This window comes from Meleagris gallopavo, chromosome Z (genome assembly GCF_000146605.3).
Source record: "Meleagris gallopavo isolate NT-WF06-2002-E0010 breed Aviagen turkey brand Nicholas breeding stock chromosome Z, Turkey_5.1, whole genome shotgun sequence".
Taxonomy (NCBI): domain Eukaryota; kingdom Metazoa; phylum Chordata; class Aves; order Galliformes; family Phasianidae; genus Meleagris; species Meleagris gallopavo.
This window is the reverse complement of record NC_015041.2, coordinates 67,372,351-67,384,574: the sequence shown is the minus strand read 5'-3', so window position 1 is coordinate 67,384,574 and position 12,224 is coordinate 67,372,351. Positions and strand designations below refer to the sequence as shown.

The following is a 12,224-nucleotide window of genomic DNA, read 5'->3' as shown; positions in this document are numbered from 1 at the left end:
GGGGGGGAAAGGAACAACAATCAGCATTTAGAAGTGGAAAAACCATTACAAAGATCTGTTCTAAGAAATTGCTTTCACAATAATCTTCACATGAATACACTCCGAGTTGATTCTTTCCCAAAGCATACTGTTTTTAAGAAGTTTATTTATTGCATTTTGATCTTTTCAGAATGTTTAACATTTGGTGACTCTGGGGAAAAATCTGTCTGTTCATTAACAAAATGAGGACAGTTTTTGTTAGGTTTTCCCAGAAAGAAAGCCTGTTGCTATATGTGTTGCTGTTAGATCCACTGCAGACATAAACAACAATAAATTGTCCTATTGGATTGAAACATGTAATTTTCTTAGTTTTCTTTAACAGGATACTCGCTCTAAAAAGACATGGTAACTTCTAACTTCAAAAATGCATAGTATTTTTTTTTTTTAAAGCTGCTTTGGCTGAAATAAAAATAACCTTTTCCAAAAGCAAATGAATAAGGTACGTCATTATTCTCAGGTGTAAACAAGTGCAGGGGTTTAGACTGGAGATTTTTATAGCTGAAGTGGAAATACCTTCCAATAGAAAAATTCTTCAGAAGCTAGAGTCCTGTTATTTTTTTTTTTAATTTTTCAACCTTTTAATAATCTAAGTGGTATGTGTTGGATTCTGTTTTTGTCCTAAAGGTATTGGTTTAACATTTTATAATATAATATTTGAAGTCCTGAGGAATTCAGAATACTTTCAGTATCCGTGGGAGCAAACAAACACACATTGCCTGCATACCTAATTGTCCAGTGGTTTACCATGGTGAGAAATGTACTGCCACATTTTATGGCTTAACCTCGGTGCTTAGTTTTTCATGGGTTCAAATGAGTTGAGTTTGTTTTTCTCAAGGATATCACTACCTCACACTTAATGTATGTAATTTTTTCGTTGTTTGGAACATCTCTGTGAAATAACGTATTTAAATATAGTTAGGAAAGCGTGATTTCATGCAGTATGAATAAAACTACCACACTTTTGTTCTTCTATTTTTTATAAAAGTATTATCAGCATGCTGCCACAGGGAGGAGGATGCTCAGTGGGGCAACACAGGATGCTGAGAGATTGAGACAGGGCTGGATGTGTTTAGCACTTGGAAATTCTCCCTTACCTCCCAGCCTCTTTTAATGCCTAGGAGAGCAACCTAGCCTGCAGATACCAGATACATTTTCCTTGAGGCATTTCACACTGTGGCAAAAATAGCGAATTGTGAAGCAGGACTGAATACGTGGAGCTTTGTGTTTCCCTGTTCCAGGCTCTTTTTTTTAAAGCGGTGCTTCTGCCCAGCGTGCCCTTACATTGGAATGCAGACCCTGAATCAGTAAAACAAGGCAGAAACTTTAAGAAAGAACAACTCCACTGCTGTGATAATGTGACCTGAATAAATAAATTTAGAGTGGTTAAGAAATAAAATTTTTTAGGCTGTGTAGTAATATTTCCACTCTCAATGTTTAGAAAGCAAAAACCTGTAACAAAAGGGAAAATGAAGCAACCTGTTTGGTCACCCTAGCAGAAGAAGTGTTCAGACTGTCATTGTCAGGTGCTTATATATGAGATATCCTGATCTAGGAAACGGTTCTGGGTGTCTGTCTCTCTGATGGCCCCCAGCTGACACTCACCAGTGTCTGTCTTAGTCTCACAGAATCCTACAATGGCCTGGATTGAAAAGAACCATAATGATCATCTGGTCTCAACCCCCCTGCTATGTGCAGGGTCACCAACCACCAGACCAGGCTGCCCAGAGCCACATCCAGCCTGGCCTTGAATGCCTGCAGTGATAGGGCATCCAACAACCTCCTTGAGCAACCTGTTCCAGTGCGTCACCACCCTCTGGGTGAAAAACTTCCTCCTAAGCTTCACTCCATCATTTGAAATAAAGACTGCATGCACAAGAGGCATCACATCCAGCCTCTCTACAACAAAGTGCTCCTTTCTCACTGGGAGCAAACCAATGAAGGATGAGAAAAGTAACTCCAAAATAATGGTAGAGATCCTTTTTAAAAAGAGCTGCAGAGCTGCACAACCCTGCCAGTCCGTCATGAACGAAGGGAACTTTCAAAGGTGTGAACAGAGACAGGGAACAGAATGTTGCTTTAATTTTTTTTTTGTCTTTTCCAGTTACCAGTTTTTATGCTTAAAACATGCTCATGTTTGTGTGGCAGGTATGCTTTTGTTTGTGGATGCTCTCTTGAAGACAACTACCTCAACAGAAGCGTTCAATACATAAAACACACAGTTATGTTTTGTTTTGAGGGGAAAAGAAAAAACTCCTTGACTTTGGGATGTGGTATGTTCTCTATCATTTGAAATCTTTAATTCAAGACAGTCTTTCTAAAAAAGCTATCTTAGCTCAGCTACTAATTATAATCTTTATGCAGAAATTACTAGGTGAAATTCTATGGGCTGTATTATACAGAAGATTAGACTATATATGTCTTCCTGGCTTTGAAATTTTGCAAATCCAAATTCCAATCCAAATTCTAACACATATAATCTTCCATATAGCTTTCCCAGCAGGTTTCTACAAAAACCTCCAGGGAAAGCTATTTCACTTACTTCCTATCCAACACTGCTCAGTAAAAACGCTGCAACTGAGATGACATGCTCCATGAAGTGCAACGAACAGCAGTGGATGAGCTTTCCATAATGTGCTTTAGAATCTTCTATGATGCAATGCAAACTATACTTGTTATTACTGCATCTTTAGGAAATAGTAACCTTTAAGAACAGGAAAGTACCATTGTAAAGACATGTGGCAGTGAAGACAGCATGAGAAAGACAACATCTTCCCCTTGCTAATCAGCTCAGGCATTTTACATTGTGCTCTGCTTCTACTTCCCACATCAGTAAAATTTAAAATGTAATTGCTCAGTGTTCTACAGTGGTAGAGTGGTGTTGGAAATCATTCCAATTTTAATATAAAATATAATGCAAAGTGTGAGTTACAATAAAAAGTATGAAATATACAGTACCTAGAGGAACTTTTACTTTAAAAAAAATACATCACAGGACGTGCACAAACATGTTAAAAGCTCCACTATCATGTGCAAAGTTCTGTCTTAATGTAACTCTGCTGATTTCCATGGGAGTAATTTGCTACAATTGAGTGTTGTCCATAAAAATTTAAACAGGAATCCAGACACTCTGAGTCTCCTGCATGTCTGTGAGGGGAATGCCTGCTTCTAGCGCCAGACATTCAGTAAGTTTCATCCTCCTTAAGTAGCACCATTTCTCCTTACACTTGCCAAAACTTCTCCAGGTTCTCTCTTCCTACAGTCTCCTCCAATGACACGATTCCTAGGGAAGCCTAGGGAAGTTCTCATGAACTCTGCTCTTTATGCCTTGAGAGATCCAAGATAATGTTGCCACATCAAGAACTTTTTATTCCTTACTGATTTTCTGGCTTCCTCAACAAAGCTTGATTCCAGTAGAGCAGTCCAATGACCTTTTCATTAGAAAAAGAACATCTTGGGGATGGTATGCCTTCATACCCTAGGAAGGGTAGAAGCGTAGCTCCTTTCTACAGCTACCCTGTTGCTAATTTCCCCTACAAAAAAGTAAGGATGGGGCCCAGAAATATAAAATTTCCTAAAGTTTAGGATTGTATTTGTTTATGGTGGTCTGTGTGTTTGTTTAGATCTTTGTACAGAACTTGGCTACACATGGAAATTGTATTTAGATACAATGAAATTTTGTTAAATGAGAAAAAGTAAAGAAGGAAAGTAGCACAGTGAAACTTTACTAGATGAAAAACTGTAGTTTCAGCTGTAGGTTTACTGGTAGGACAAGTAAGAGGTTTAATTGTTTCCATTTGTTCCGTTCTCATGTCTTTATGTCCCATGCCACCACACAGATAATTCATACAAAGCCGGTCACTGTGAAACCACAGCTGTAGATTGGTGACTCCAAAGATATAGAGAAGTCATGTGCTCAGTAGTGAAGTGTTGTCTCTGTTCTCTCTCTCACCCCATCTCCTATCCCCATGTAGACCTTCAGGGCAATATTACCCCATCACCTGACCTGAGTATACCACAGGGGACAATGTAATTCAGTGTGGAGCTGGTGAAGGTGTTCTCCTTACAGAAATGAAAGGAATTACCAATTTTCCACTAAAGTTTTCAACTGAAATTGAACTGTGAACTGAAAGCATTAAAATATAATTCTCTGAAAATGTACGTCCATGGATGGTTTGATTAAATGACACCACATGTTGAGATAATTTAAAATACTTCAAACTGGCATATATGTAGTGCAGTTTAAATCAATTGCTGTTAGGCTTCAAAATAGGTAAAAATAAATCCCACTAAAAAACAATTTGGCATGCTATGACAATTTTTGTGCTTTCTCTCAGAGGCTGTTCTTCAGTTTGCTCACAGTGAAGAGAATACAGGATTTCCCAACTTTCATATCAACACATTAAAGCTGAAAAAGCACTATGCACCTCTTTTCAATGACTCGTAATTGATAAATAGTACAGTCATTACCCTGATATACCTTCAACATCTTTTTATAAGCAAAACTGTATGAGTTAATGTTTTATTTCTTCAATCATCTCAGCAATGTAAAGACCCAAAGTGAAATCTGATAATTACCTGTGGATGAAAATAGGAATTAGATTAAGAACGCATTTCAAAAAGGATCTACTATTCTCCTACAGAGCAGAATAGTAAAAAAGTTCATAATATTGGTATGTGAGACAAAATGTTATGATGAAAATTAGACCAAAGGGAAAGTGTTATATTTGAGTCAGAATTGCTGAGTGTCAGCTTTGCTCAATAATACACGGAGCTGCATGAGGGCTTTCACGTGTTCTAAATGCAGCATCTGTTCAATACAGCATTCTGTATTCAGCACTGCTATTCATGTTGCAACAGTGGCCAAAAGTAACGGACAGACTCAGTGCCTGCTGTGATCATCACTGAGCCTGCACATACGACACTATGGTCCCTGCTCTGGAGAGCTTGCGATTTGGCTGGAGAAGACACAACAATTTGGGAAGAAAAGGAGCAGTAAAAAGGAAGGATAACAGGACCAAGATAATGCAGCAGGTAGGATAATCATAGAATCATAGAATCACAGAGTTGGGTAGAAGGGACCTTAAACCCCAGCCAGTCTATCTCTCCTGCTGTGGGCTGCCCGCCCCTCACCAGAGTGGGCTGCCCAGGGCTCCATCCAGCCTGATGAGCACCTCCAGGGATGGAGCACCCACAGTGTCTCTGGACATCAGTGCCAAGGCCTCACCACCCTCTGAGTACAGAATTTCCTCCTCATATCTAACCTAAATTTCCCCTCTTTTGGTTTAAAGCCATTCCCCCTTGTCCTGTCACTACCCATATAAAAATTTGTTCTCCCTCCTGTTTATAAGCACCCTTTAAATACCAGAAGACAGCAAAGAGGTCTTGCTGGAGCCTGCTCTTCTTCAGACTGAACAACCCCAGCAGCCTCAGCCTCTCTTTGTAAGAGAGTAGCTTCTGCATATCAGAATATGAAAAGCAAATTATTTCTCAGTGGGCTTAGTGCTCTCTCCTTTTTACATGGAAAGTAAATAAGTATCCAGTTTTTACCAAGACTCATTAAACTAGACATCATCTGTTTCAATCTTCCTAGGTAAGTCATAGCTACTTGTAACTAGGGAAAGAAACACACAGCAACCAAGAAATGCTCGCTTCTCCAGACAATCAGTTTAGGCAGACGGGAATATTTATTCCATGGTATGCAAGGTGACTTGTTCTAGGAGTGGAAATGTTCGTATTCTGTAACAGATTTGATCACTTAATCTGCTCAAAAACTTCTTTTTGAAGATGTAGAGATAAACTGTCTTACAAGCAAAATAGGGCTAATATATCTTGGTAACATCAAACTTTTGTTTGACACTAGGAGCCAAGACTGAGCTGAATTTGTAAGGGTATTTATTTTAGATGCATATTGCCTCCCATAGTACATATTTACATCTTGAGAACAGCAGATAGAGTGAAGGCTGCTAGAGACATCCAGCAGGGATTAATTGCTGATAGATTCCTAAATTATACTATATATGTACATGGGAACTCAGCTACTACAATATATCTCATGAAGCCTTAACCTGCATCTCTATTAAGAGAAGAACCTTTGTCAGATAAGTTTCTGTATGCTGCTGAAAATAGATTCACTGTGGAGAATTTGATTCTTAAGATTGGTTTGTATTCTTCTTTATCTCAATTTGAATACAATCTGCAAACTATATTTCTATTCTCCCTGATACCTCTAAGAACATTGCATACAACACCAAGGTAATTCTGTCTGCTAAAGTGAAGGTATAATTTTTGTGGTGTACTGGCTACAAATTTTCCAATGAAGACAGTGACAGTAGAAGACAATTAATACACTAGCTGCCAGGATACTGGAGTGCCTCTGCCGGTTATTCATCGCTGTAGCACCTCTATCACATTTGAGTCTGCATTACAAATGCTATTATAGATTGCTATTTTAATCAGATATCGATGGAAAAATGAGGATCACCTATCTCTGTGACAACCACACAAATACAGGGGTGATTATGAAGGCAAAAATGCTATGCACTAGATAGAAAAGAATGATCCTGGTATATGGGACAGCTAAGCATTTCTACTGGTAGAGGAAGCAACTTAGTAATGATGATGAATGAGATACAGCTTATCTGGAGCTCCTTCATGCTATTTTTTATGGAGTTAGATGTGTTTTAGGGACACTGCTGCCACAGTCTAAATCTTTGATGAAATGCACAGTGAAATAATGTTCCAAAGTTTCTGCAAGCGTGTCCAGCTTTACCATGATGTTAGATTCACAAGGGCTTCTCTTCCACTGAAGAGGAAAGAAAAACAGCTAATTTGGAATGTCATCCATTCTTTTCCCTACATGCTTGATGTTCTTGATCCCAGAATGGAATGTTGACTGCCTTAATTTCAGACTCATTGTTTTCTTAAGTTCTTCTTAGCTTGGTTACTACATGTGCTTTTTTTTCTTAGAGGAAAATGTCTGTTGGCAGAAGGGAAGACTCATTCCACCGCCCCGTCACAAACAAGAAATGCCTGTGTGCAGAACTGTTTAGCCAAACATTTGCTTTTTCTGAATTTAACTAAATTTTTCAGGTTGGTTTTTTCTTCTTTTCCTTTTCTTCTTTTCTTTTCTTTTCTTTTCTTTTCTTTTCTTTTCTTTTCTTTTCTTTTCTTTTCTTTTTTTTCACTGCATTATAGTAAATGGAGTTACATCATCCATGTTTGAGATGGCAAGCAGCTGTTGAGGACACAACTCTGCTTATGAAGACCCCTGAGAGCTGATCAGAAATACGTAACTTACACATGCTCTGTACAAACCCAGTTTTAGTTTTTAAACTTTGCTAAGGGAAACCAGCTTGTACCTCTCACATGCATTACTGCCCTAGTGGCAGGCACTTTGCTCTTAGCATCTTGAATTACTACTCCTTTCTTTTAATTATTAGGTGATTTCCTGAAATCAGAATGAACATATTTGGCTTTATTACTGATGATAAATTTGGTGTAATACTGCAATGAATACCTCACAGACAAGTTTTCATCACTGATGCTGACATAAGGAAGGAAATAACCTGGGTGGATTTTCAAATCTCTGACTGAATTTGAAATACTTGTCAGTTATTTATTCCCATTTTTAGACATCTCACTTGTTATAGAAACTTTTCAGAGACCTACAGGTAGCTAGAGAACAATAATCAGAGATGAAATACACTACAAATTCAAAAAAGAATGTTTGTCTTTGGTTCAATTTTCATGATGCTGCTTTTACTCAGGTTCAGGTACATCCTGTACATTCTGTACATCCACAGAATCAGAAATCTTCAAACCATTCAGATAACATATTAACAGTCAAAACTTTTAAAACACTGCTATTATAACTTCACTGCAAAAGTTCAGTATGACAAAAAGTGTACTGATGTAAGAAAGTGTTCATCTTCAAGTCTCACAGCAGGAGAGACCAAGACTCACCTCAGCTGCTGTAATGGTTTTTCCTGATGATTCTGTCTGATTCTGCAGAGATTCACAACTGTGTTTAAATTTATACATTGGAAGTAGATATGTGCAATTTAATGGGTCTACGTAGTGTATAAAAACTGTAAGACAAGTTTTGTCATGCAAAAAGATTAACCCTAACTATTAGATAGGATCTAGGTGACAATCTGTCTTCTAATTTGAATTGAGGAGACTACCTACTAGCAAAATTCTACACTTTCTTTTCATTTGACAAATGGACAAGATCATTAAAGTTAGAAAAATATATGCGTTCCCTTATAAATTCAGAGCAGGAAAAAAGTCTGAAAGTTTACCTTTTCATTTTACTTGTGGTCATAGGAAGCTGCCTGATGAGAGACTTCAAAATCAAACAGCAGCTAAATTTAACTAGAAAATTAGGTTTTGTAAAAAGCAAATTCCTATAGAGTCTTCTCCAAAGCCTACTGATGTCAGGGAAACTCTATGATCCTGGTCTCTAATTAAGTTGGTTTGTTAAAAAAAATCTCGTCACAAACCTGAATCTTAGTGTCCTTAAGTTTCCAGCTAAGGTCATGTACTGTGAAGAATATCTTACCCCAACAGTTCAAACAATTAAGGGGGACTCCTCACCATTAGCAACTTTCCCACAGTGCACTAACAATGTATTTCTAAATAAAGATACTTGGACCTGCTGATAAATGGGATTAAGGGAAATCCAATGTTCTGATGTGCAACAAAAGTGCCCAATTTTGAGTACTTGAACACAAAAGTGACAAAGTTATAAAATCGGATCAATAAGGTGTGTAAAACAAGATAAGTTTGAATAATCTATTTGCGATTCATTGCTTATGCAGACAGAAAAAAAACACAGTAAGTACTTTGCCTACTCAAGCATAACTCACAGATGAGTAAAGTAAATTTTTTTCAAATACGGGAAGTTGAAGGCAGCCACCACTCTTCAAGCCTTTCCTCATAGTAACTCCTCAGCAACCAACCTTTCAATAACAAATAAAACCAGCCTCAAGAAAATACACTTAATGTATTTTAAGGTTATCCAGTCTTATGTTAAGATTTTATAAAAGAATTTGTATTTCTTGCTTCATGCATATGCTTGTAGGTAAAAACCCAATTTTATGTTACACAAGGACACAAATTAGTTGATAATCTTTTAGAAACAAAATTAAACATAGTAGTTTAACTGTTGTAAGCTAGTTGTGCTTTTAAATCACCCCAGACTGCTTTCATCAGCACACTGAACAAAGTCAGCATAAAGAACATTAAAATCTCTTTCTAAGGATATGTGCTAAGACATGACAAATACATGACAAATCCAGATGGCTTTGAGGCATTTTTTTTTAAATACAAGTGTTTTTTGAGATTCACAACTGCTGTTCAACAACGGTGTGTATGTAAGGAGAGCTCCAATATCACACATTAACTAAGAACATTTTTCCACATCTAACCTTTGAATGTGGAGTGCAATGATTTACTGATTAAGTTTAAATGTAGAACACATCCTAATCTTAGGTTTTAAGAAGTTACTTGGTTTTGCATACTAATATCTGCTCCTATTAGTGTAATTCTCTGAGGAGGGTGAATTAAATTTCTCAGTTGTAAATACTCTGTTTATTTCTGTGGGTGGCAGAAATAAAAATCCCAGGGCAAGATGCACTAAAGCATTCCAGTCACACAGCTGAAATAAGCAGGCAAATGCATACGTCATTAAGAGAAATGCAAACCAGCATTAGAACTGGTCTTTACAAAGCAGCTGCATTAAACTCATGAGAAAACTTAGTGGCTGAGGACTTGCCATTTTTTAGGGCATTTTCTAAAGCAGTCACTTAATCTGTCTTGTTTATAAGAATTTTAAGGTCTTATCAAGAGATTTTCACCATGCTACCTCTGGTCACAGCTGTTGATGGGCTTTACCAAGGTGAAAAAGGGACCAAGCAAAAAAGCTAGGCAACCTGTGGGGAGAGGACAGTTGCTGAATGGCCATGAGCATCCAACAGATGAAGGTTGAGACTCTCCAGTGTTGTTTGTGATTTATAAAACAGATTACTTAGCAAATAATGGTAGTGGAAAAAAAAATGGCAAACAATGTGAATGGCTGATAAATGGGCAGGACTACCATCAACTGCACTGCATCCTTGTATATGTAGTTTCATGAAAAATAATTACTTATTCAGGCAAAGAAAAAAGAGGGAGAAAAAAATGGCTAGAGTATCACAGCGTGGAAACATTTTCTAATATCACACACTGGGAAACAACCTGCTGTTTGTAACATCAGTAAGATTTAGAGGAAGATTAGAAAGGCAGAGATCTAATTTCTTCAGTGTTGTATTTTCCCTGTCTTCAACCTTTCCATTTTACTCATTCTTAGTCACTGACTGTTCCAAACCTTAAGCAGAGAAGAATACTATCAAAACCACAACTAGAATGATCTGAGGGGACAAACGGCCCACAAATTGTGATGAATAAGAAAATCCAACCTAGCCCCAGTAAGCTGCTCAGCTGAGCCCAATATGGACTGTCAGACACATCCTATTTGTGGAAAAATACCAGCAACTGGCTGTGGCAGAGGATCTGCCCCAGGGGATGCTCCCCACCAGCCTGGTGCTGGCCAGCAGTGAGAACTAACACTCAGTTGAGTGCTGAGGTACTCAAGCAAGAATCACAGAATCACTGAACGGTTTAGGTTGGAGGGGGCCTTAAAGCCCATTCAGTTCCATCCTCCATGCCATGGGCTGGTTGCCACACATGAGATCAGCCTGCCCAAAGCCCCATCCAATTTTAGGCACCTCCAGGGATGGGGTATCCACGGCTTCTCTGGGCAACTGTGCCAGGGCCTCATTGCCCTCTGGGTGGAACATTTTCTCCTAATAGCAAACTTCAATCTTCCCTTTTTTAACTTAAAGCCATTACCCCATGTCCTATCACTAATTGGCCTTGTAAGAAGTCTGTCCCCTTCTTACTTATAATCTCTGTTCAGGTTCTGGAAAGATGCAACGAAGTCACTCCAAAGCCTTCTCTAGGCTGAAGAAGCCCACCTCTTGCAGCCTTTCTCTGTTGGAGAGGTATTCAGCCCTCTGATCATCTTCATGGACTCATATGGGCCTGCTCCACATCCTTCTTGTGTTGGGGTCCCCAGGCCTGGATTCAGTACTCCATATGGAACCTCACAGGGCAGAGCAGAGGGGAATCCTGTCCTGCTGCCATCTCCCTGTTGATGCAGCCCAGGATGCAGCTGGCCCTCTGGGCTGCAAGCACACACTGCTGGCTCATGCCCAGCTTCCCATCCACCAGGAGTCCAAGTCCTTCTCCACAGGGCTGCTCTCAAAGACTTTGTCTTCTAGCCAGTAAACATACTCAGGATTGCCCCAACCAAAGTGCAGGACCTTGTGTTGTCTTGTCAAACTTTGTTAGGTTTTCTTGGACCAAAGCCTGTAAGTTTTGAGAAGACTTTCTCTTCTTACAAATACCTGCTTACTGCTTCCTGATGTCCTCCAAACAGCTGACCACTGATTTCATAGAGAATCCCACCCTGAAGGCTACCTGTGTGACTGCAAGGAAGGAGCCATGCTTATGACTGCCTGCTTGCCTGCAGCACTGGATTCCTGGTGTCAGCAGTGGGGCAGCTGCCTGGCCCTATGGACAGTGCCGGCCTGCTGGGATGAGGGCAGTGCCCAGGATGCACTCCACGCTTTTCATGGGCTGTAGAGAGCAACTGGGAAGCCAGAAGCTGCTGCTACTACTAAATGGACATATGAGCCCTCACGGCCCCTCACCACTGTGGCACAGGGCTGCATTTGGCAGGATTTCAGCCACAGCCTGGGAACCACTTGAAGCAACATGCAAAGGAAACAAAACTCAGCGAGACAGCATGCAGGAGAGCTGACCCAAGGTGGGCACCTGCCCACAGCAGCCTCCCAACCCGGGGAGCACCAAGCTCTGCCAGGCAGGCCGTGCTTTGTGGGGTCACCTCGGGATGTACGTCCCCACCCCCCTGCGCTGCGCCGGGGGCTCTGTGCGCTGGGTCTCTGCCAGGCGAAATTTCGCTTTTCAATGGGAACCCGCTCGGGAGGAGCGGCGCCTGTAATATTTCTCGCGTGACTCACACGCAGAAAACCAAGTTCGTAGTCGAAGGTTTATTTGATGAGGGCTTTTTCCTAATTAAGGGGTCGTTACGGGGCGCGGAGGCTCGACCCCGGGATGGAGGT

At 39.8% G+C, this 12,224-nt stretch overlaps 1 protein-coding gene across 2 annotated transcripts in view; it reads right to left on the bottom strand.

Moving 5' to 3' along the window:
* The window catches only part of SRFBP1 (serum response factor binding protein 1), an 88,642-nt gene that overhangs the window by 23,880 nt on the left and 52,538 nt on the right, over window positions 1–12,224 (bottom strand). The window lies entirely within an intron of this gene.